We start from the raw sequence: 27,007 nt of genomic DNA, 5'->3' as shown, positions 1-27,007 counted from the left end.
TGCTGCTATATATACTTTAAAGACAGAAGGAAGGAGAATTAAGCTGGTGAGAAGAAGGGAAGGAGAAAAACCTCTTCATCTTTTCCCTTCACAGTTTTTTCCATAATTACCAGCATCTCCTTTGCATCCTTCCTGTGGGATTTTAGAGGCATTTATGATGAGCTGCAGCAAATTATACTAAGTTATAAAGGAACATCCTCGAATGAAGTATTGAAATATGCTTTGTAGAGGAAACATGCAAATTTTTTTAAGCAAAGATTTTTCATATCCCATTTGTTTAGCCAAAGAAAACATACCCTTTGACAAATAAAAGAACACATATAAAATCACACTCTGGTAAAGGTCCCTACTCAGCGGTTCTTCCTCTTCTTGATTCTCAATTCTCTTTCCAGTCAGGAGCACACAGGAGCCTGGGTTTGGAGTGGGTGATTGCCCTGACGAAATGTGCAGAAATTCCTTGGCTAAGTCAGTTATCTGTGTCTCTTAGGTTACTGAGTTCACAACCTATTTCCTTGTTCAGAGCACCTGGCTCCTGACGGATCACTCCAGACCTTGAGCCAGACACTGGAGGGAGGCAGGCTGGGGAAGTGAGCAGCATAGTCAGGGAGAGAAGGAGTAAAGGCAGTGAGATGACCGCTCAACAAGTCTGGCTCTGTCTATGGTCTTTAATATGCTTTTGGGATCTAAGTCTCAGAATGGACATGATTCCTGTAGGTGCTGCATCATGAGCATGGAATCTGATCAGTGGGGGAAGCCCTGGCAACAGCTCATCCATGGAGATGGCATCTCTGCACCTTGGGACATTCTCTTAGTTATGGCCAGACTCTACCAAAGGGTTGGGAGATGTTGATAGGTGCCCCATGGTTTCTTCTGAGCAAGGGGGAAGATGATGAATAGCAGGAACTAAGTAGATTGTATAGGCTCAGCTGAATGGCCTGAGATACAGGGGAAAGCTCTAAACTAGGTAGGTAGCTGAGTCAGTTGTCCAGCCTTAGTCCCTGGGCCAAAGCATATGGCAGGCAAGGAGAACCGGAATTAGTGCCTGGGAACATAGCCTTTTGGATTGTAGGTAGGCAGATAATTTCTGAATGGTGAGGCTGAGGCGCTCCATACCCCTCCACCCCAGTTATTATTACAGCCTAGAACCAGAGTAGACATTGGTAGACAGAAGAAATCATCACTGGAAGGCAATGTGGATTTGAGGGAATAACATAGGCTTTGGATTAAAGGCCTGGACTCAAATGCCTATTGCATTATTTAATAGCTGTGTGATAGTTGCCAATTTGTCCAGCCTTTAGTTTCCTTCTCTGTAAAATGGAATTAATGATTCCACTCATGACAAAGATATTTGAGGATTAAATGAGCTAATATATTTGCATCTGGTTACTAGTGATGACTCAAAGGACAACAACAGCTGCATACAGTTCTAAGATATTTGAATAGTCCTGTAAGGGAGGCATTTTTGGCTCCATTTAATTGATTAGAATCAAGGTTCAGAGGCTTTGGGTAACTAATTTCATACCTTAAGAAAGTGACAGAACCAAGATTCTAAAACCAGAGTGATTGACCCCCAAATCCCACTTTTATTCCACTTCATCATGTTGGCTCCATAAGTACCAGCAATCCAGTATGTTTTAAGGCTGTGTGCAGTTCCTCCTAGTTCCTTAATAAATTCTACAATTGATAGTTTAGTGGAGATTTGACTCTTGGATATCCTTACCAGCTGCTTGAATTTTCCAGGGGAAGTATTTTCTAGGGTCTTAGTATGGCAGGGAGCAGAAAGATTGTTGAGGAAGATTGCACGTTCTGATATGACTCTGCGTGAAGAGCCAGGCGGGTCCTTGGATGACTGAGAAGTGCAGTATATAGATAAGGCTGCACTGGAGGCCTCTCTTGCTGTGGCTCTGAGAGGCCTCCACATTAATAGTGAGGTTTTGTGAGAAGGTAGATTGGATAATAAGTAGCATATATGAGTTTCCTTCCTTTGCATCGCTGGAGTTTTAAGGCATGTAGGTAATTTCAGAGTCTGAGGCAATTCTTTACCTACTAATTTAGGTATGGATTTTCAGCTTCAACATAAATTGTGCTCCTCAAGTAGATGAAAGTTACATGAGTTACGCTGCTTTTGTCCTGGATGCACACTCTTTTTTCCTTTTACTGTATGGAGGTTCAACAACTGTTCCTCTTCTCGGTCTCATTTAGTATCAATCTCCTAATTTACTATCCTTTCTTTGATGGGGAAGGACTTCTTCCTGACCCTGGAACTGAGGAACTGGCCAGTTTTGAATAAAATTTTAATCACCTACATCAACCCTACCAATATCAAAGCCTTCAGACAATGCCCCTATTAATTGTCACTTAAGTATTGAAGTTATAGTGAAGGACCAGTGTATCCAATGGCCAGACTATAAAAGGAAAACAGAATATCATCACACAAGATGTGTTACTCAGGGACTTCCCTGGTGGTCCAGTGGTAAAGAATCCACCTTGCAATGCAGGGGACAGGGGTTCGATCCCTGGTCAGGGAACTAAGATCCCACACGCTGCGGGGCAACTAACTTCTGAGTTAGTTAGTTCTGTGGCCCACGTGCCACAACTTCTGAGCTTGTGCGCCTCAATTAGACCCCATGTGCTGCAAACTACAGAGCCCAAATACTCCGGAACCCGCACGCCACAGCTAGAGAGAGAAAAAAGAAAAAACCCGCACGCCACAACTAGAGACAAGCCTGTGCACCGCAATGAAGAGCATGCGTGCAGCAACAAAAGATCCTGCATGCCTCAACAAAGACCCCACAAGTCGCAACTAAGACCCGACACAGCCAAAAATAAGTAAATCAATAAATGATAAAATAAATCTTTAAAAAAGAAGTTGTGTTACTCAATATGGCCTTAGGCAGAAGATGAATGAAAATCCAGCCTATAAAATTGGTCCAATCCATTAAAATATGGATTTGGTTTAGCAGTGATGCCAAGGTATCCTCTTTTGACAGAAACACCATCAATGGCTTAGAGCAAGGATCAGCAAACTTTACGTAAAGGGCCAGATTAGTTCAGTATTTTGGGCTTGTGGGCCATACCATCTCTGTTGCAATTATCCAGCTCTGCTTTTGTAGCATGAAAACTGCCATAGGCAATATGTAAATGAAGGAGCATGGCTGTGTTCTAATCAAACTTTATTTACAAAAACAGGTGGTGGTCTATATTTGGCCTATCATCCTTAATTTGCTAATCCCTGGTTTAAAGTCACAGAGAGGTAAAACTGGAAACTCATCTAGTCAACCTTCTCATTTTAGAGATAAGGGAACTAAAGTCCAGAGAGAAGGTGAATTGTCTAATATAACCTAGCCGGTTCCTGCCAAATGGAGAAGTAAAACCCAGTTTTGTGATTCCCAATCCAGTAGCATTTGCACTGCACCAACTTGTGTCTTGCTTTTTGATTCATCTTTCTCCTGGCTTATCTTCTCAGCCTCTAATCATGATGCACAGTCATTTGTGTTCCTGATGTCGGCACAAAAAGTTCTAAACCTATTTATTTTTAAAATCAGAGAGAAACATCTTACTTTTGTAATGTGTTTTTTCTTGTTGACTTTGCACAGGCAAATAAATCACTCTATATTTGAATGGCAGAATTCTTATTCTACCCAGGTACGTGGGGGGTTTCTTGCCTTTTGGGAGGTCTGAGGTCTTCTGCCAGCGTTCAGTAGGTGTTCTGTAGGAGTTGTTCCACGTGTAGATGTATTTCTGGTGTATCTGTGGGGAGGAAGGTGATCTCCGCGTCTTACTCTTCCGCCATCTTCAAGGTCCCCCCAGAATTCTTATTCTAAAACATGCCATCTTGCAGGAAAGTTTTTACAGGCATTGATTGAAAGCCCCTTTCCTCAAATGCTTCCCATCCATGACCAAACATCCTAAGTGTGACGTTTATCTTAAGTTTAAAACGGGGACCTATATACTTTTTAGAATGAAGTCAAGAATGACCTAGATTTATTGAGGCTTTTGTAATCTTTCATCTTACAACTTGGACCTAATTATAGTTGATTCATTTGGAGGAATAATAGTCTTGATGAAACAAAGGATCTGGACAGAAGCAGCGTGATTGCTTTCTTTAGAGAAATTCTATAATGTGTATGCATTTAGTTCCTATAGCATTTTCACTCAACTTACCAATTAAAGAAATTGGGGTAACTTTCAGATCTGTTCATTGATGGAAGATGTGTCCATTCACATTTGTACATTATAGTTAGCTTAGTGCTGTGTGTGTTCCTATTAATCTCACAAACACAATGAAGTGCTTCTCAGGCTGTGGGTACACAACACAATGTAGAGTACATTTTTGGCCATTATCCAGCTTTATTTAGTCAATGTAGACAGTCAATCTAGGTAATTGAGGACGTAAATTGGATGTCCTGGCCATAATTATCCCTGTTTGTCCATACACATCCATCAAATTTATCAGATAATTGCCGTGTTGCTTCATTTTGTGCTGTCCTGACTCAAGTTGACTAAAAAGGAAAGAGGACTGGCCTGCGAATGAGGAGGCTTGGGTCTAGTTTCAATCTTTGTCCCTGTTTGTGTGACCTTTGGGCAAAGCATTTAACATTTCTGGATCTTTTTCCGTGTCTGGATCTGGACCCGTAAGGACTGTAAGGGTCGTATCTGAGGCTGATTTCAACTTTAATGATCTAGGATTGGCTTATTGTCTACACGTTGTAACTATTTGGGTTTTATTTTTACTAAAAAATGTTTTTTAATATTTAAATGTACATTTAAAAATGGTTAATATGGTACGTTTTATGTTATGTGTTTCCTACTACTTGTTTTTAAACCGAGTTAGGGAATCACAGAGCCCATCCATCACTTCCAGAATGAATGATCTGATTTTGTGGTCTTAGTGACTAAAAGAACTAAATGCCCCTTGTTTTAGTTACTAAGGTAGTTAGATAAGATTGGCCATTTGATATCTGATCTATCACTTATCATTTGTCTATATTCTTTTGACTGAGGGCTGAGAAGGGTCAGCCCTGATGGCCTGGACTCCTTCCGTGGTGTCCAGGATGCGCAGAGTAAGGAAGGACAGACCATGCCATTAAGATTTCTCGCTCTTGCAACTGATAACCTGGTAAAAAGAAAACCAATGTGGCTTTTCCTCTAGGCAAATTTGTGAGCTGACATCTTGTATTTGCTTCCTGAATAGGAAGAAGGGTGGTGATCTGATCAAAATGAAGTACTTCAAGATAAACACTGTATTCTACAAGAGGGTATAAAGTCGCCAGGCACTGCATACCGTGTAGTATGGTGAATCATAAAGTTTAGTACATGAATTAAAGTATATATTCATTAACTTGCCAGTGTCTCGTAACTGACCTAACTTAGAATCGCGAGAACAGAGCTTGTGATGGAATTTAAAGGAAGTGGTGTAGTTTCCTCCCTCCCTAATCACTCCTTGTCCTTCCCATTTTTCGTTTCCCTTGGCTACTGACCTACCTGACCAACTCTGACTCCCTTGTTACTGCTTGCCTAATTCTCTACTTTCTTCACTCCCTAGTCTGACTAGCTTGTCTCTGTTTCATCTCTGCTTTTTACCAGCTGTCAGCCTCTGAATGAGTCCTTTTCATCCTTCACTTTCCACCTTCTGCAATTTTCTGCTCCAGCACTGTGAAATTCAGAACACAGTTATCTACAACTTAGAAACCATTCATTCTAGGAGGGGTGGAAATTTTTTTATGCCCCAGTGGTTATGGGCTTGGCCAAGGGCAATTAGAAGAGAAAGATGGAGGGAAGACAGAAGCGTCAGGAGGTCTCTACACCAGTTTTCAGCTTCTCAGAAGAATTTAAACCCCCAAGAGAAGTGAGAATATTATCCTGCCCTGCAGTTCTCCACCTCAACTCTACAGGAGACTTCTAAAAACAAAGATTTCATATTCTATTCTCAAGTCATACCAGACCCTAAGTATTCCCTGAATAGTTAATCTGATACTGCACAATTTTGACATTATCTTTTATTTTGATATAAAACCTGACAGATATGTATTAATAAAAATCAATATGCTAGCTGTGGCTTAGGTACATAAAAACATTAAAGCACCTGTCTTATATTCTTGCTATTTAAAATATTTTTCTATTAGTGTAATCACAATTAAACCACTGATTCCAAGTCAGATGATATTCTAAATATTAATATCAATAAGTTGCTACATATTGTAGTAGAGAAAATAACTATGAAATTTTAATCAATGGGTATGATCAAGGACTAGAATATTAGAGTTAGCTTAATTTTCCAATGAACTATAGGTTAAATTAATTTCTATATGGAAATAGCCTGGGATAACTATGCCTCTGATTAGAATTTAGGGACATAACTTTCTCTGCAATGCTCCTCATTAAAGGTAGGTTGCTGGGCTCTACCCCTAGTGTTTTGGATTAAAGAAGCGTGAGACAGAGTCCAAGTATTTTCATTTCTGTCAAGTTCCCTTGTGATGCTGGTGCTGTTGGTTTGAGGACCATACTTAGAGAACCACTGTTCTCAGCTATATTTTAATATAACAGTATATTTATACAGTTATTTACCAATCTTTATAGTAATTTATTTATAGGATTATATTCCTTTTCTAATAATCTCTTTTAGGATAACATGCACCCTCAGACAGCTAAGATTTAATGAAACTTGGGTAGTAAGTGACCTGGCCTATAGATGATACGGCCTAACTCTCATTTCCTAAGTTTGACCAATCATGATTAGGTCTGACTGTGGCGAAGAATAAAGTTTCCAAAAGGCAACCTACACATAGATCATCTGACTGTCTTCTGTAGCCCAGATTGCTCTGCTTTCTGCCTCCCAGATTGCTGCTCTACTTTCTGCCTCCTGGACTTGATTTGTACCTGTTTTCATCACTCCTGTTTCCTGGGTACCAGTTCACCAGGAATCTTAGGTGCTCAGATAGTGCCTTTATTCTCAATTTGAATGACCATGGAACACAAATAAGCTAATTAGAAATAACTTTTGTGGACTGAATTAGACTGGAAATATATACAGGGCCTAAAATTGCTTAGAGAAACATGTCACTAACCTTACTTCCCAGAAACAGTGAAAAGACTAAGTGATTCAAAGAATATACTACATGGTCATTTCTTGCTTGGACAGGTTTTTATAAATTCACTTACATTAAGAAACAGTATTTATTTTCATGTTGTTCTGGCAACATAATAGTTTTTGTGAAGTTAGCACTGGTGCAATACAATAAGAACAGATGCTTTAGCAACTTGGGGTCATGGGCATTCTGGATCCTCTGGGACAGGTGAAGATTTGGAAAGGTTGCTTGTACCTTAGGGGTGCTTGGGGTGAAGGCTCAGACATCTGGGGTGACCCAGAGATGCCTCCTGTATTCATGGACATCTGTGCATGTCATTACACAGCCGCCTATCACCCTGGCAAACTTCTGAAAAGTCCATACTGTGTAGATTACTTTCTGGTAAAAATCAACCTGGATACTGAGACTAAGACTTTATAATATAATTTTGTTAATGATTTCTCCTTATCTGATGTTATTCCATTCTTATCAAATCTTTTAGGACTAGGATAATGAGCCATAAGGGTTATTAACAATAACTTTGCCCATAGGAAGAGGGAATAATGTATTAGAAACAGGCTTATTTAAAACAGAAATTAAATTGATCAAGTTAATCAAATGAGAAATTCAGAAGGTTTTGCTACTCAGACTCCTATTTTTTCATAGACTAGAAAGACGAGAGCTTTCCTATTTTTCAATTCCGGAACCATTATCTCTTAACTTAGAAAAAATTAATCCAAAGGAAGAACAACTTACTGCACCTACCAAAGGTGGCATTGTGATTTAAAACTGTATCATGACTTTGGTAGTCTCTTATGAATCTATTTGCCTAAGTCCATCAGATCACTGATATAATTTCTTTAAAACGTCATCAGCAAACATGTTTCTTGAATAGTTCATATCTTAGCCTTAAAATGTATTGTACTTTTCAGTTCTGGAGGGGAAATTGCTTTGCATTTACATCAAAACCAAGCCCTTGGTTGCAGTAAAGGATTGACCTAGTTATTGAAAATGATGGCAAGAGAATGAGCTAGTGTTGCACACCATTACCATCTCCTCACATCTCTCAGCCAGTAAGCTGCGGTTTGAATTGCAAGCTACTTCTTCTATCTTCCAATCCTTGTTGCTTTACAGTTTGTCACATAGATGCTTTATTGTTGTCTGCGGGGAGCTTATACAACCAAATGGAACAGAGAAGAAATCATGAATACACAAGTCAAAAATCAAAGGAATGGGGCTTCCCGGGTGGTGCAGTGGTTGGGGGTCCGCCTGCCGATGCAGGGGACGCGGGTTTGTGCCCCGGTCCGGGAGGATCCCACATGCCGCGGAGCGGCTGGGCCCGTGGGCAGTGGCCGCTGGGCCTGCGCGTCCGGAGCCTGAGCCCCGCGGCGGGAGAGGCCACGGCAGTGAGAGGCCCGCGAACCGCAAAAAAAAAAAAAAAAAAAAAAAAAAAAAATCAAAGGAATGGTGCTAAAGAGCCACTGTAGTGTAAATAATACACATGTATTAAACCAACAACTGTATACACATGAATATTTGCCGTGTGGATTTATGATACCCCATGGGACTTTGTCTTCTTTTTTTCTTGATAGAAGTTCTTTATTTTTGTTTTTGATAGAAGTTTATCAAGTTCCTTCCTCTTGAAAGCTTATTGGGTACATTTTGCTTATTTTCTGAAAATCCAACACCCTTTCATTATTTCTTGAGTCCATTTTCCAGATCCTTGCCCTTCCTGCAGTCCTCAAGGACTTTACCCAAGTCCTTCAGCTTTCAGATAAACCCTATATCCATACCTCAAATCTACAACAGATAACTGAACTATTTAGTAATTATTAATATGTACTAAACCACTTTGCACAAAATTGATGATGGGAATTAATATTTATTATTTACACATGCAGAAAGATATACATATTTATTTCTCTTTAATCCTATCACTGTTTTATAAATATTGTACTTAATCCATCAATAATACAACATGCTTCCATTAATCCCAAGAAATAATTAGAAAACATTTATGATAATGATAATATTACTTTGTACAAATATTACACAAACCCATTAAGCCCTTAGGGAAAACCACAGCTGCTAAGAATGTCAGATGCCCAGTCTGCTCTGAAATAGTAGGCTGCTGATTTGATATTTAATGGGAAATTAAGCTCATTAAATAGTATTAAAAATAGACATTAACACCTTGACCTTACATCTTAGCTAAGACAGATCGTCTTTAACATTGAATCCTACCTTATAAGTTGTGCATATTGTACTTATTCCTGTAATACATTCTAGTTTTATGTCCTTTTAAAAGTTGTGTTCCATGACATTTAGCTGTTGAAAATGGTTTTCAGTGATGGGTCAAGGTTTTTCAATGAACCTTTGCCACTTGCCTTTATTGTTGGTCCATGAATGCTGTCATACTAAACTACTTGTTCTGATATGTATTAGAAGAGTCGTGATCCTGCTTCATGTCATACTTTTCTTATAACATGTTTCCAAGAAGCCATTTAGTGACTGTGCAACTCCATGGGTTAACAGAATGCTGGGAATTTAAAGGTATTCAATTTATACTCTATATTGTAACTTGTATAATGTGGTATTTCTTGCATAGCTACGAGTAGTGGTATGTTTGGAACTACCAACAGAATCCCAGATTTTGTATTGTGAGTGTGCTCTTGACTTTACGCTATACCACTAACACTAACAAATTGGGAAAGTTACTTTTTTTTCTTTTTTTTTTGCGGTACGCAGGCCTCTCACTGTTGTGGCCTCTCCCGTTGCGGAGCACAGGCTCCGGACACGCAGGCTCAGCAGCCATGGCTCACGGGCCCAGCCGCTCCGTGGCATGTGGGATCTTCCCGGACCGGGGCACGAACCCATGTCCCCTGCATCAGCAGGCGGACTCTCAACCACTGCGCCACCAGGGCAGCCCCGGAAAGTTACTTTCTTGATTGTCAGTTTTAACATTGGAAAAATAATACTACTCCATAGAATAGTCTGAAAGTTTAACCTCAGTAACTTATATGGAAGCATTTAGTGTCCTGATGGGAATATGTCAGTCCCTCTATAGATGTAAGTCTTCTTTCTGTCTATTCTTTTCATCTATCCTTCCTTTTATCGGGCTGAAATCTATCTTTCTCTCCCTTTGCTTATATCTCTTATAAATCACCATAACTCTGCTTATGTTATTGTACTCATCTCTCTCTGCCTCTTGAGGGCAAGGGAATGGGCTTGTTGCCTTGTTCTACACTATGGCTAGCACAATGCTTTTCAGAAAAACATACATGATAAATACTTGTTCAATTAAATTCAATTTTTGAATTGAGCCAAATTAGTGAGTATTTCAGAATTCACTTCCTGGAGAAGGTATTCTCTCCTTTCACATAGTACTCAGTTAATCAGTGTAATCTCACCACATGCATGTGCGTGTGTGTGAGAGAGAGAGACAGACAGACACAAAGGAAGTGCGGGAGACGCAGCATCAAGACCTGCCGCTCTACTGGGTGAAGAGCATGATTGGGGAATTCTTTCTACTGTAGAAAGAACTTTTTTTTTTTTTTTCTGCTGAGACAGTTGAGAGATATCATTGTGAGAAAGGTGGAATCAAAATCTAGCAGCTGGGATGAGCCAGCATACAGAGGAACAGCAGATACAGGTGGAAGACTAGGCAAGCACGTGCGGGTATTGAACCTCTCAGGGAGGCACTCGTGGTCTGGGATGTGGGGAAGATTTCCATGGTGAGGGCACAAAGCAGGCGGCACGAACCTCGATACCGGTAGGGGAGATGGTGGGGCACTGAGACTGCTGCAGCCCCACCCTGTTCTTTTCAAGGCTTCGCTTTATTACTTTCTAACCAAGTAGCTTCAGACCATGCTTCATGTTTGCAGTGGGTTTAACAGTCATGTTTTATTAATTAATCCTTACGGCTTTGCTCTGGGCTACATCTGTATTATTAGCCTTATTTCGTAGACAGGAAGGCTGATGCACAGAGGCATTCTACATCCAAATAGAGGCAGAAAATTAAAGGCCGTAGTCAGACAAAGCAACAGGAGTCTCTGTACTTTGGCACCTTAAAAAAATGAAGCTGACTCAAGCTATTCTGCCCTCCCCCTTCTCAAAATACTTTTTTTTTGGTCAACTTGACTACCTCTTCAGAGCCAGCATGATAAGAATAAGGTAATCCCATTTTTATTAAAGTGAAAGAAAAAAGAAGAGGAAACATGCTACAAAACTGTCATGAAAATCCCATTAGTCATCCACGCAATCAAACTTTGGGGCACCGAGATCAGTATTAGCGACTGATGTCTGAAACTAGCCATTTAGGCCTGTCATGGGTGACATCTCAGCCATTTTTTCTGTCACCCAGGGAACACCCAGGCAGTTCTGTCCAAAGTGGAGGAAGTGGAGAGGGAGGGAAGAATCAGTGACAGCCCCGCCTGGATGTTCTGGTGGAGAGGGCTAGGCAATAAGTCAAATCTCTAGGGAAAAATGACAAGATTTCAAGAAATTAAAAAACAACGATCTAAAATTCCCAGCCTATTTTTTGAATAGCCTCAGACACGCCTATTTGGATTTTATTCACTAAACTCAACCCACCTGAAATGCCCTTTATATCTTCACTGCTTCATCTATCATTCCCTCTTCCTGAAAGCCCAGCTCAGTATTATAAAACCTTCACGTTACTGCAGTGTCCTGTGAATGGCCACCTCACTGCTACACTGTTTCCACCGTATGTGTATGTGAGGGTGGAGCTTTCTGAACTTGCTACTGAAATCTTGCCTCACTCTTTATTTTTGGTAATACTTCTATTTTGTCTTCCAACTTGAAAACATCCTCTTTGAGGTGAAAGGTATCATGTATGTATTGATGTTCTCATTCCCATCTAGCACAGTAGGTGGGCTTGTATAATTTCAAGGCTAGCTATGAGGATTAAAAACGAAATCCTAATGCCTTTTCTTCCCAAGCCTTTGAATTATGGGTGTGAGAAAAAAGAAGCCCCCATGCCCCATCTGTGTTTGAGTTTTTAAGGAAGGCTTTTCGCCGTAGGGCTGGTCATTGGTAGGCAGATTGAAAAGGGGAACAAGAGACCGAACCTGTAAAGGGGACATTCTGCAATATACAACCCATTCGTTTCTTGGACAAAGGAGAGAATTTTGGATGAATAAAAATTACAGATAAAAACCAGAGTGTGAGGAAAATGTGCTCTCATGACGTGTTCTTGGAGTCTCCGTCGTTCTCTTCGATGAACACACAGTAGACATTCTGGCACCCTGCCAAAGCCTCTCAGGAGTTTTGTTTGTCACACCTGAAGAAGAAACAACTGCCAAGATGACCACTGGTGGTCAGACTGCTCTGTCAGCCTGCCCATTCTGGGGCCTTTGGCCTCAATGCAAATCAGTGCAGGGTGATGGGAGATGCACACGGGAATTGAAATGGGAACCTTACGAGTTGAGCTGCTGCTTCCTTACAGTTCACCCCAGTGACCTCCCCTGTCCCAACAGGGGGCTGGCCAGTGTTCCAGACTTAGCCCCCCACAGTATTTTAAATAAGACTTTGTCTTCTCCGTTTCAGGGTTTCTGGTTGCCAGATTTACGAGCTAATTAAAAGGAGCAGAGACGGGTCTTGCATTTTTTTTTTTCCTCCTCAGTGAGTTATTGGCAGGATTTCCAGTGTTTTAGGTCAGATTTTATGGAAACAAGTCAGAAAGCACTCTGACTGAATGGCAGTTCCGGTCACTGGCATGGCAGTCAGAAAGTACAGGGTGAACTCCAGAGGAGCTTCCCTTACTCAGGTGACACTGCAGCACACAGCACACAGGACTGGCTGCTGCCTTCTGGTTTCACAGTATTGTATGAGGGGATCCTTACATTGTAGAGGCGGAGATTGTGACCTGTTTGTTGCTCTGTCCTCTGCTTGATGTAGGGTTTGTTACAGAGTAAATACTTCAAAAATGCTTGAGTTGAGTTGATTGGTTTTAATACTCTATCCCCAGAAAATGTAAATTGCATCAGGCACGTCTGACTTAACACGACAAAAATGAACGTAAGGATGGACCGCTGAAATTTGCTTTCCATCTTGATCTCAGTGCCTACACCACTTGATTTTCCTGGAGTGGCTTCCCCTTCGGTGCTTTCTTTTGCTGTGCTCGGCTCTCGGTAATATTCCAGGCCATCTGTTTGCCTAGGCCAGTCATGTGTAGTGCATCAGGGATTTTCCTCTGCGTAGAGGTCATAGTCACAGAAGGAATAAGGTCAGCTATTGGAGAACAAGCTCTGAGTGTAGAATAATTTCCAGAATATAGGTATTGAGAGTGGGAAACTGGACAAAGACATAGAAATTGAATGAAATGGAGATGGAGACACATAACTATATATATATGGAATCACAGTATTTCTGTTCACAGAAATGGGCAGATAACAATTTGTTAGACTCTTTTCAGGCTATGCTTGTTTAAATATTTAGCATTTTATTTTAATGAAAAGCGCCTTTGCATCAATACTTCTGATTTTTAGCCAGAATTGTATAGCCTCATATGATTTTAGGCTGCTTTTGTAAGGAAACTATTTTTTTTTTTTTTTTTTTTTGGTGTGGGGTATGTGGGCCTCTCACTGTTGTGGCCTCTCCCGTTGCGGAGCACAGGCTCCGGACGCTCAGGCTCAACGGCCATGGCTCACGGGCCCAGCTGCTCTGCGGCATGTGGGATCTTCCCGGACCGGGGCACGAACCTGTGTTCCCTGCATCGGCGGGCGGACTCTCAACCACTGCGCCACCAGGAAAGCCCGGAAACTATTTTTAAAAGTGACTTTAAAGAATATTCCCATCATCATGTCACCATTTTGTTGTATCCCTAATTTCTTTATTTGGAGGTCCTTTTTGTCACTAATCTTTCAATATTATTTATTCACACTAAGGTGTGAGTGGCCTGAAGTGATACTCCCTTTAGGTCATTTCATCTCATAAGATGAAACACAACAGTGATTTAACCAAAGATCCAGGCTGCTAGTGGCAGATTTCAAGGAGTCAACTGTTGATCAAGGGGGAGATAGTTTTATGGCCTGGGTCCTTTTATGACATTAACTCTGACTACTTAAGTTTACTGTACTAATGTATGAATAAAATTCAGCCCATATAAAATAAAAGCTGTGAGCACAGAATTATCCTAAAATGAAAGAGATGTGATTTTAGGAAATTATGAAAAATTAGCTCAGTATGTTCTCAGGTCAAATATTAGACAAATATTCTTCCTAACTCTGGGGTACTTCCTCTATGCCTCAAGTTTCTCACCTCAGTGATAACTCTCTATTTTCCAGGTAGAGTGTCAGCACGAATTAACTTTGCTGAACTGTTAACTCAAGTAAGTTATACCATACCTGGTATAACTATACCATGGCTGTATTATGTCATCTACTTTTTTCTCCAGTCCCAGGATAGTGGTATATTCTGTATTAATCCATTTTCCACGTAATTGAAGTTGACTTTATAAATAACTATTTTTTAACAATTCTTAACATAAATTGTTGCAAATTATTCTGTGTATCCCCTGCATTCTTAGATAGAGCACACCAATTGCTGTTCAACTTTTTAATGATTAATGACCCAGACCATCAGTATATATAGGAACTGTACTCTGAGATACTGTACTAATGCCTTCAGGTTTTACTAGGCTATTGAAGCCTGATTGTCCCTACTCTGAATGCTTCTGAAGTTATCACATCTATTTGGTAGTTTTCTGCCTCTTTCCTTAATGTTCCTACTACTTCTTGCTATTCTCATTGTAAGCAAAATACATGCATTTTGACACATGGGATTTATAACCTCTGTTTGGACCTATTTTTGTGACTGAATTTCCTATTCTTGGCATAGTTTTGAATAGGTCATGCCTTCAGTTGTGTTTCTTCTTAAGTGGACTCCAAACAAGACGCGAGTGCAGGTAGTTTATTTGGGAAATAGTCTCAGGAAAAATAGGTAATGGAATGTGGAAGTATGACCAAGAATGCAGGGAAGCAATAAAGGGTGTGTTATGTGCTTCTAGGGCTCAGCCTCACTGGGAAATGTTGGGACACTGTGAGGAACAAGTCTCAGAGCCTTCCCACCTATACATAACACAGATAACTAACAAGGACCTACTGTATAGCACAGGGAACTCTACTCAATGCTCTGTAATGACCTATATGGGAAAAGAATCTAAAAAAGAGTGGATATATGTATATCTGATTCACTTTGCTGCACAGCAGAAACTAACACAACATTTTAAATCAACTATGCTCCAATAAAAATTTTAAAAAAAGATAAAGGCAAGGAAGCTGGAGATTTGTCCTCCCACTTCCATCTGTCATTAGCTGAGAGCTGTTCCTAGGGATGTTAATTTCCCAGTACTTCCAGCCTGCCCTACAAATGCCAAGAGAAAGCCCTCCAGTGGAGAGTCACATGGGCTTGCAGTAGGACATGGTGAACATTTTCTGAAATGGAATCTCCCAAGTGAATTTGGGCAGTTCACCAACAGCATCTGCTATCAGCAGGTTACCATGAAGGAACCTTTGAATACATGAGGGGCCACTATATTTTATATCTCTTTTTGGAATTCTAGCACACTCTATGACTAGATGCTATTTTAAGCTGTTGGAACCACCTCTGATTCTGACATAGGCTACAACTATATGTAGCCACTTTATTAATTGCATTTCAGTTAAAATTTTCTTCTATCTTAATACTTCCTTTCTTTTCTGATTCTATTGGTGGATATATTGGGTTAATAGCATGGTGAATCTGATTTATTTATTTAAAGTACTCAACCTAGGTTATCCAGTTCTCAACATGGTGCCCCATTTGTGGACGGTCTTCTTTACATCTGACAGGTGAATTACGCATGCCCTGTAATATTCTCACGGCAAAGCCTGGGATGCCATTTTTGCATAGTCTCTGCTTGAGAAGCATCCTGTGACTTTTTATTTGGTTTTGCTCTACCCCATTATGATTATATGTGGTAGCTTTCCACTAAGCTTCTTTGCCCTCTACCCTCCAAGTACATATTATGTGTCATGCAGACAAACTCTCTTTTCTCATACACAGGCAGCAGATGTGATTAGAGGGGAATCTGATTTATCTGGAGTACTCCAGAAATGGAAGGAAATTACTTCACAGCAATATTTGCAAATGCATTCATCACAGACACCCAGACATTCCAACGCTAGCAGATGATGGCTTTGTGATCTTTCTGTGGTCTGTTTTGAACTGCTTTCTAAAGGCCTATATAAATTCTCTCCTTTTTATGCTTCTACATGGTGTTTAAAGTTTAAGACAAATATGTTGTACGAGGGGAGGTTAGGGTGGTGTGGACAGATTTTTATTCTTTGAGTCTCTAGTTGTCTTCCTAAGTATAGCAGAGACCCCCGGGTTATTTGTTAGGTTTGTCTAAATAGACTGTGTTTGGGTAAGATAAAAAATGCTTTATTGTCTCTTCTCTTGTTGGGATATAGCTTTAGATCTCACATCCCCTCGGATTCATTTATTTGCACATTCATTCAGAATTCAAGACATAATTGACTGCCTACTGTATTAGGCATGAGGTATCTGTGTTCTCTAGATATTCAGTCACTGCACACTCATTCTATTTGCTACATCTATGTCTTCATATGGCTAAGTAGGAAAATACAAGGGGGGAAATGACATAAGGAGGCGGCAGAGGGTCTTAGGAAGTCTTACAGGTACCTTTTAGTGGTGGGTACCGCTGAAAGTATGAAATTAATCTGCATTTTAAATGCAACACAGGATCATGGAACCCGAGCCAGAAGACCTTTGGTTGAAAGGAGTAGCTGCCTTCGGTCCAGGTGCTCTGAGTCAGCAACATGAAAATGACACTGGCCTGTTGATTTTATGTACAGATGTGCCTTTCTGTCTGAGACATCAGGCAAACCCGTCAGAGACTCAGTTTCCTCATCTGTAAAAGGAAATGTTGAGATTCGTTTCTTCCAGGTCTGTACTGACATGAGGCTACCTGATTTTTAAATGCAAGCATGTTTATATTTCGTTCAATTCATGGTCTCTTTTTTCCTTCCCTGTCTCATTTCCTTCTCAGCCACTGTAAGGCACACCGGTTAGTAACATATGTTATAAACTTACTTTTCTCAGATGTACCTAATTAATAGGAGATTGTATAAACAAATATAATGTACCAAAAAGAAGCAGCATATCTGTGTTGCAGGAATAATATAATTATACACAGCAAAACAACAACGACAACAAAAAAGAAAGCCAAATCAGAGTACAAAGAAGAGCATATTAGCATTTGTAAACATCGAGGAACGGGAATAAATGTCACTGATAGAGATTTGTTTATATACATCAGAATATAACCTGGCACTATGTATTTTATTTTTGCTTTTTGCCTTTCATACAGAAGTTTTCCAGAATGTTGTAGAAATGGGAAATAAATGAATGCCTATAAAAATAATGTCTCCAGGCGGTTGCAGTATCTGATGTAAAGAGTATCTACAGGTTGTGAATTTTAACCACAGTTGGCTTCTTCTGAAAATGCTTATAACAAAACCCAGAGGCACTTAAATTTGATATATGCAATGGTTTGGGGACCAAGTGGATAGATGTTCTCTACTTATATTTAATTAATACATAATAGATTAGTTGTAGTCAATCTTATTTTGGATAAGATGGAGCAAATCCAATTTTGCTATGTCTTCTTAACAGTTTGGAAAACAAGCTTCAGGGAAGGAATCAAAGAAGCCAAAGAAGAGAACACTAAATGGAAATAGAAGAATTCCTATGATCTTAGGTTTCCCAGTATCAGATAGTATCCATGTGTTTCCTATCTCTTCAAACTTATGTTCTTTAAAACATGTTTAAATGCCAAAAAATATGGCTATCTCTATGTTGAAAACAAAATTGGGATGTGACTCTAAGAAACAACCCAGGTAAACAGATAAAAAGGGACCCATAGAACAATATCATTAGTTTTTACAAAAGAATTGTGTTACGTTTTGCTTTCACAGTACTGGATATTGAATTCAGCCAAACTAATAGAACATGCAGACATGAGGAAATCTGTTAAATATTTATTTCCTAAAAACATAATTTTTCAGAGGGCAGTCAGGGAAGACAAAGAAAGCTATGTGTTAAATATGAACTCCCTGTCCGAAAGAGAATATACATCGGCTCCGTTTAGCAGGGCTCCCCCCGGGCTGCAGACAAGGAGCCGGGACCTCGCTCACGTGCAGTTATTAACACTCCCAATAAATCCTCAGGATCCTGGTCTGGTTGATATATGTCATGGCAGAAATAGCTTAGTACACGACGTGACAAGAAATGCCGTTCTTGTCAGTGGCAGAGATACTGCCATCCACATTAAATCAGGGGCAGATGGAGACACCGAGAGCTCTGAGTTCATAATGCCGGGACTCCACGTCTACCACCATTTCAACTCTGTCTTAGACACATGTTCCCCACCAAGGCTTTGACAGAGGGCGCTGCATCTGAGATCAGAGTTGCCAAGTGATCCTGTGCCAGACTGGGCCTCTGGAAACTATTTGTTTTGTTTCATTTATGTAAGCTTTCAGCACACTTCCATGACCTTGAGCAAGCCAGGCCAACTTCCTTTTCTGCAGTTTTACCATTGGAAAGACAAAGAATACAGTATTTACTCTATTCTAGGGGAGCGCTAGGAAAATTACACAACCTCGTTCCTCCCCAGTCACTAGAGACGGTAAGTTCATTTGTCAGAGTAAAAATCTTTACCTTCAATATTGCTATTCTTGTATCAGGCTTATTTTTAACCTAAACATGGACTCACTGAGCTCTTGAGAGAGGACTTTGGCCAAGACACTTGAGGATCTATTCTCCACTGGCTGTGAGTGATACCTCGTGTGTAGAAAGAAAATTGTAGGGGCTTGTGAACGTGGAAAGGGGGCGAGGTGATCATCTCCAGCCACCAGTTGTGCTGACGGTTACCTCCTTTTTCTCCAGCGACAAGGAGTAGTGCACTCAATTAGTAAGCAGCTAATTTTCTTTCTCTCATCCCTTTAAATGAGCAGTCAAGGTGAAAGCCACGACTCAGCTGGTAAGAACTCTCCCCAGGATAGAGTGCTGTGGCTGGACGGAAGAGGACGAGGGGAAGCTGTGGGAAAGCAGAGCACGATGCAGTTCAGTTAGCTTTCCCCAGCCAGAGATGCGGAAACCACGACTGGGAGATTATCAACCACGTGCTGAGTGCTGAGCAGAACATATGATTTGCAATCAGAATCAGACCTATCAGGCAACATGCTGTTCTCAAATGTCCAAGGCAGGGTTTTAGTTATTTTATTGGAGTTAAATCTGGAAATGTCAGGGAAAAAGACAGGCTCCCTCTATGGAAACTGTGGGACTCCCCACTTGAGACTGCAGAAAACAGTATGAGACTGACCTTTCCATGCTAGTCTGGCCCTGGCCCTTCTGGCCTTTCCGGGGCTATGAACAGGCACAGACTTTTGCAATAGAAAAAAATAAGGAAGTAGAGATTAGGATGAATGTTTTCAAAAGCAAGTGACAGTGTATATGTGAAGGTGGACCTGATACAAAGGGATAAGACAGACAAAAGGGGAAGACATAAAAGGCCATGGACTTGGAGGCACAACCAAGGGAGGTGCCGCATGGATACTGACACAGGATGTGTTTGGGTGGCTTATGTAAGCAGACACTGAACATGATGGAGACCGTGCTCCAGTCGTTTTTACAGCTCCGTTAGGGAGTATGCCTTTTTCTATTCCTCGTCACTACCCTTTTTATTTTTTATTTCAATGTTTTGCCAGTCAGGTATGAAAGCCCAAGGTGCTTTGGAACTAACTTAAGTGCTTTTGATTTATTGTCTGAAGCCAGGTTTTCAAATTCCAGAGGCACTTGGTCTCTCCCAGCCATTTACTATTTGGAAGAGTAAGCTTGCTGTTTGGTGGAGGATTTTTTTTTGTTTTGTTTTTATTCCCTCCTAGTTCCAGATGGATGACTTTGACCTCTTCTCTGCATTGCCAGAGAATTGGAAAATATAACCCAAAATGAAATGGAAAAAAAAAAGCACAGGATCTTTGGCATAAAAGCTGATGAGAGGGAAAGTACAGCCTGGCATTTTGCAGAAGGAAATCTGTACAAGGACAGGACACTACAACAGACTTGGGGGTGACCTGAAAGCAGCTGATACAAAGGGATGAGACAGTTTGTGGGCAAGGACACAGGATGGTGAGGCAGTCCAGTTTCAAGCCAGAGGGAAACCCATCCATTCAAACTGACACTTTATTTTTTTTTTTTTTAATTATTTTTTTAAAATATGATTTTAGATTCTTGGACTGTAATTTTGTGATTTTAAAGCTACTGAGGTTTATTATTATAAGCATTGTAGGGCTTAGTTGGTGATGATGTACCAACTTACAAAGTACCACCTGTATGAGGACCCTCGTGGTTACATTCTCTCAGTCCTCAGAACTATGGAAAAAGAGGTTTATTTTTATCTTATGGGCGCTGTGAACCTTAAACGAACCACATTACCCTACTGGCTTGGGCTTCTCAGGAGTGCAGAGCCAAAGGAGCTGTGCAGTTCAAACAAAGTTACAGAAATATACGCATATCACCCTTAGTTGTGTTTCACTACTCTTTTTTTTGTATTTGATCTATTTATGTGTATTTATCTATGTGTATTTCTGAAACCTGATTCAAATTTTTAGAATGAGGCTTAAATATAAACAAAATTATATCATGAAATACCAGAAGTATTTGTCCAGAGTGGGAAGGATACGAAAAATTAGACCCAAGCCCTGATCTGTGTATGTAGTATTACTTTTAATATGTTAAATATTTTGGACACTCTGGTACATTAACAGATAACTTTTCTTGAGCTCACTCTGTGCAAGATACATCGCACAAAGCACTTTGCATTGCTAAATACTTTATTTTTATAATTCCATTTGTGCTTTATTATAGCCCTATGTGTTAGGCATTTAGAGACAAAACTGATTTGGGGGATTAGTGTTTTATTCAAGGTCAAAACTGTATTAAGTGGTGGAGCCAAGTTTCCGGCCAGGGCAAGTCTGACTCCAGAGCACATTCTGTTAACTTTGGGGATAATAGGTCTGAGTTCAAATCACTGGTCCATCATTAACTACTGATATGACCCAGAGCAAATGACTTAATCATTCTTACTTTCTGTTTCTCCAGTCCCTAAAATGGGAATAAATATAGTACTTAAATCATATTTAAAATGCTTAGAATAGTGTTTGTCACTTAGTCTTCAAGAAATCAATAAATATTAGCTATTATCATATTTAACGAGTATGTCCATAGTATACATCGTTAAAATTCTTTTCCCGCCAGTAGAGACATTTCTTCAATATTCAATTAATCACATCTTACAACTCCCTGAACATAATGCCCCAGCGGTGACTGTTCCCAGGAGAGCCCGTGTTGGAATGCATATGTCGACATTTCAGATGTCAGGTACTGCAAGGTCGGTGTGTCCCAGGAGGAGGCCAGCTGCCAGGAGACCTTGCAGGGTAGCGTTTCAGGGTGAATTCATCACAGCTGGAGCCCAGACCTCAGCAATGCAGGTCTCCGCATTTGATCTGGTTAATGGCCAGAGCTGATTATTCAGAGGGTATGACTTGTACTGACTCACAAAAGACTGAAGCATATAAATGGGAAAGCCACTGTATTAATTTACAGTGAAAAATATTATGGTTAACTGGACCAGACATTTGCATCAGTCTGACCAGTGAATGCCTGCCCTGTAGGCAAGCTACAAAGGGAGCCACATTAATAGAAGGTTGCTTGGTGAGCAGGGTGCTTGTTTCAAATGCTTAGTCTCATCAGCCTCCAGTGGCAGCATGCATCCGTCTCCATCTACCTGCCAGAAAGAACAGACAGTCCGAGCAGCTTGACAATGCCAGGATGTCCCTTTCTTGGACGGGAGCAGAATGTGCCTCTGAGACTTCCCTGTGTCTCTGGTTCCATACCTGACCTGTCCTCTGCTTCAGATGGTCATTTTCTTTCTTTAGATATGCTAATTCTCACAGGAAGGTTGCTGTGATCCAGAAGCCATTTTGCCTCTTCATGGTAACCTTTGCTCATGTCATAGTTTAATTTTCAGAGGGCGTCTTCGTTGCTGGTCATCCCAGATTTTCATGGGCACTTCAGGTACCAGGTACACAGTGAATACTCTGGCTAATGTCACCACAGCCACTTCTGCCTGATGCTATCTGTGCTTTTCTCATCATCTGTGTAAATTTCTACTGCATGAACCGACCCACTCAGAGCCTGCATTTTACCTGTTCTGTCAGTGTTACTAAAAGGAAGCCCACAAAGTTGTTGCTAGCCTCCTTAAATATATTTAAAACAAAATGGATTGTGATTAATTAATAGGTACTGTAAGGACTTGATATTTTAACGATAATGTAAAAAACTTTATGCAAGTATTCAAATGAATTCTGGTACCTCACTAATCCTCTCAAGGTTTATAAGATCCTACCACCGTTTTTGCCCCTCCTCCTGCTTTCTGCTACTTCTAGAATAGAACCAAATGTCCTAGAAGGGCCAAGAAGAACCTCCAGGCTCTTGGCCCTGGCTGACTTCCTGAATTAATCTTCTCCCACTCATCTCCCTCTCACACAGTTCTCCAGACTCCTTGATGGTTTTAGAATAAGCCAAGTGTACAGCCACATCAGATCCTTTGCCCTTGCTGTTCCTCTGTCTAGAGTGATGTCCCGCTAAACATTTGCATCTGGTTCACTCTTACTTTTACTCACTTTTGTTCAAGATGAACTCCTCGGAGAAGTCTTCTGACTATCCTATGCAGGGTAGCACCCTCTTACATTCTATTCCCTTGTCCTCCTTCAGTGTTTTCTTTGCAGTCATCACTTCCTCATATATTATTTGTATTGTTTATCTTTCTGAACAGGGTGTATTGCATGAGGGAGAGATGTCTTTGTCTTGTTTACTACTGTATCATTAGAGCCTAAGTTAATAACTGGCGCATGATAGGTGCTCAGATAATATTTTGTGAATAAACAAATGAACTTGGTACTAATATTTTGGTGATCATTAGATTTTGTTATCCTCCATGTTGTGCCGACCACCCAAGCTTGCCTAGAATGAGGCACAGGTGCTAACTTTGCAGTGTCTAAGATGTTTTATTATGGCCATATTGAACGAAGCCAGGAAACCAGTCAGTCTTGACTGGAAGCTCACCCAAGTGTGGGCATCCAGATCCTTCTCACTGTCCAGAAACTTCGATGAGATCTTATTTAATTCCACTTAGCCCATTTCTTTTGCAGCCTTGCTTATCTTTATACTTCACCATTATTCTGTCCTTCAGTTGTTTGTCAGTTGTCTGCATTTGTTCACATGAATGGTAAGATGGTGAAGAGGCACTTCAAATAGTCAACAGGCAATGACTGTACTCATGTCTCTCCATCCTCCAGCAGCTGAAGCCCTACTCTTCCCTTCAGGTCATCCTGCTACCACCTCTCTTATCAGCCCTTTCACCAACTTACACTGTGAGTGAGAAATGTGACATTTGCAGTCATCTGGCTTTGAGACGAACGTCTCATTCAGTGTCATCATGTACATGGGTAGGACCATAAGATCATAGTGTCTTTTTAAAACCAATTCTTATTTTTGTACTATTTTCTACTTTTCCCCCATCTTTCTCTCAGTAATATTGATGTGGAGATAATTAACTAGAAAGCCAGAAACTTCCATTTTTCATTTTCCTTTCATTCCCAGGGCAAGTTAAGGATTTTGAAAATATCGACATATACAAGACATAGTTGTTAATACATTGGGAGAATCTAGTTCAGTGTGGTTCTTATGGGGAGAATTAATTCTGAGTCCCTCTGGGGAATTTGTTGGCCTGTTAAAACGCCAACAGATCAGTTCACAGGTCCTTAACTCAGGACAAATTCATTGTTCCGATCTGTCTGTGCTGAGTGGCGTGACATTTTGCTAGACGGCAGGCACTAAAAGATACACTCGCCTTTCAGATTCATTCATCCCTGGGATACCCAAGGTATGCCACTGGGATGTTTTTGAGCAGGTTCCTGGATGTTGCTTAGGGTAACTCACAGCATTATATGCAAAAAGGAGATGTTCAAAAGTCTTAAAAAGGCCATGAACTGAGAAAGAAATGTGAACTCTGTTTTTAAAGGATCATGTTTGTAGAGGTACTGGGACCTAAGAGACAGAAAAGTTTATTCTATAATTCTGTAGCCCTGTGTATTTAAAAATGTGCCTGTTATGCAAAAAAGAAAAAAAAAAAAAGAATATTAGCCACCTAGAAATCCATGGGACCTTTCTCAGCTGGGACCTCAGAGACCTTTCTGCCCCACCCCCCCCCAGCGCTGTCCATCTTACAGGTGGGAACACTGAGGCACGAGGCAGAGTGGAGACAGCCCGGAGTTGCCTCAACTCTGCTGTGCAGGCAGAGAATGGGGGAGCTCACTGAGGGGGCTGGTCCACATCATGACCCCTGCTGTCCCCTGAACATCCTTTCCTAAGAATTGTCAAAGACCAAAGTTGTTTTCACTGACACGTGTTGCTCTTCTCTTTGCCTTTTGTTTTTTTTAAAGAGACAAATCAAGTTGATGGTGTCAGGTAAGACCCCCTCCACGTTCCCCCTGCCCCCCACCCAGCCATAGTGGCTCTCTCCAGGCACAGGCCACAGGCAGAGGGTCCATATGCATCCCTGGCCACACAGCCAGGGGGATTCAGACCCCAACCCTGGTCCCGGCCCCCTAAGACCCCACCCAAACCTGACCACACAGTCCAGGGAGGTTCTTCCTCCACATAATTTCTCTTAGCATGTGATTGCAAATGTGAACTCAAGACACTGTTTGTTTGTCTGTTTTAATTCCATCCCGTTGGTCCGGCATCTGCACAGATGCCCCATCTCTCTGTAAATATGTGACTTGGAACGAATGTTTAAAATCAACGAGAAGTGGTCATGAATGCATGGTGTTGAGATGTTTTGCACTATTCTGAATTTTTGGCCTCTGTAAAAATATTTTATTAACAGCAGACATTAAAAAAAATAAAAGTGCCTGTTGGACATTCTGTGTGTGTGTGCGTGTTTGTGCTTCTTAGTATTTATAACTGAACAACCAAAAACCATGGGCCTGAGGCTTTATTATTATATAATACCTGAGTAAGCTACTTGGCTCTCTCTGCTTTGTAACTGTAGCTCCTATCTGGACAGTCTTTACTGTTACTGTTTGGCCTCTTTGCTTGGGTTTCAGGCTCTACTTACAGGAAAAGACACATTCTCTCTGGGATTGATTTAAACCAACCCATTCTGTATGTTGCTGCTACAGCTTCCAACACTTCATGGAGATGTGACATTATTGAAGTTGTGTTTTAATATGTCACTATACTGCTTCTTTCCCCTGACCCCTGTCTATACTCAGTCTGCCATAGAGCTGCCATCCATCCTCTGGGCTTATCCAGATGGATGGAGCTGTGCTGTAGTGGGAATCACTTCCACGCTGGTAGACTTTCTAAGACTTCATTGCTGATGATCTTGTCTTGCCTTTCTACATGATGTCTGGGATGATCTAAGTTGGCCTTTCAGATGGTAGAAGGTGACTACGTATATGGTATGATTTGAGATATGAAGGAAAAGCTTTTCTCTCCCTAAATCATTTCTATCATGCCTGAGATTCTGTTTCCAGAGGCATTCCTTTTCATGTCAGCCTCGCCCACTCTCCCTCAGAAAGGGTTGAACACTAATGCACTAATATGTTAGAGTGAGTGATACAATTAGCATCCTTTGGAAAGATCTGCATCTCAGTTCTGAGATCTAGGGAGGACATTTAATTATGGGGAATAATTTTCCTTTTATCGATATTATGTGGCATAAATTTTTCTCATTGTGCTACAATTAGTAAATCAAGTAAGAATCCCTTGAAGATGGCAGCAACACTTTCATCAGTTTCACCATATTTTTTTCCAATTGAGCAAAAGAGTTCATATGAAGGACAGACCACTAGCTGTCATGGGACAATAACGTATGAATTTTGCACATGTTGAGGAGGTCGTGACTACTGTTGCAAGTTCTATCTGTTGATATTTTCATACAGGGTGTGGAAAGGTAGAAGAGTTAAGTCTTTGTATGTGTCCTCAATATCTAGAATCCTGAGGGAATGACAGAATTTAGAACATGGTCCTATTTTCATCATCATCAAGAAGTAAAGCATTGAAAACATCTTGGCCAGAGTCTACTCCAGATCCCCAGATAATCCAAATAAGAACTAACATTTATCGAGCAATCACTTTATGACAACTGGTTCATTACATATAAGATTTCGTGATGTTCCCAATAGCCTTACAAGATCAATAATATTATTACCCAAATGTTATTCTGCTTAGTGAAATTAAGTAATTTGCCCAGAGTTTTACACTTAATGGTTGACAGACCAGGGACTTGAATTCAAGTCTGTCTAATTCCAAAACATGTGTTTTCAAAGATCACATGAAATTGCATCCTTCAGCCTATTTGGACTGAGAGCTAAAGACGTATTGGTCATTAAAAAGCAAACAAATAATGTGTATTCCCCCACAACTAGGTGTAGCCAAAAGATTTAAAACAAAAGCAACAACAAAACATATAGGAATCCAAAAGCATTTATAGGCAAAATAAACACCCAGAATATTGATAAACAAATACATAAATACATAAATAGCTGATACCAAACTTTCCTATTAGGTTAAGGTAGCTTCCAGTAAAGAACTAAGAAGTAAAAATTTAAGTAGAGCATGGCACTCTGAACTGAATATGGATTATGGAATCAACTAGATTAAAAAGATGGCTGCAGAACTTTTTAAGCAAAAGCATTTCGCCTCATTCATGATTCTTATACTTGATTATCTGGGCTTAACACGTCTTTTTTTTTTTTTTTTTTTTTTTTTTTTTTTTTTTTTTTTTT

This window comes from Aethalodelphis obliquidens, unplaced genomic scaffold, assembly GCF_003676395.1.
Source record: "Aethalodelphis obliquidens isolate GAN/ISIS:26980383/991018 unplaced genomic scaffold, ASM367639v1 scaffold1, whole genome shotgun sequence".
NCBI lineage: Eukaryota > Metazoa > Chordata > Mammalia > Artiodactyla > Delphinidae > Aethalodelphis > Aethalodelphis obliquidens.
This window is presented reverse-complemented; position numbering follows the sequence as displayed.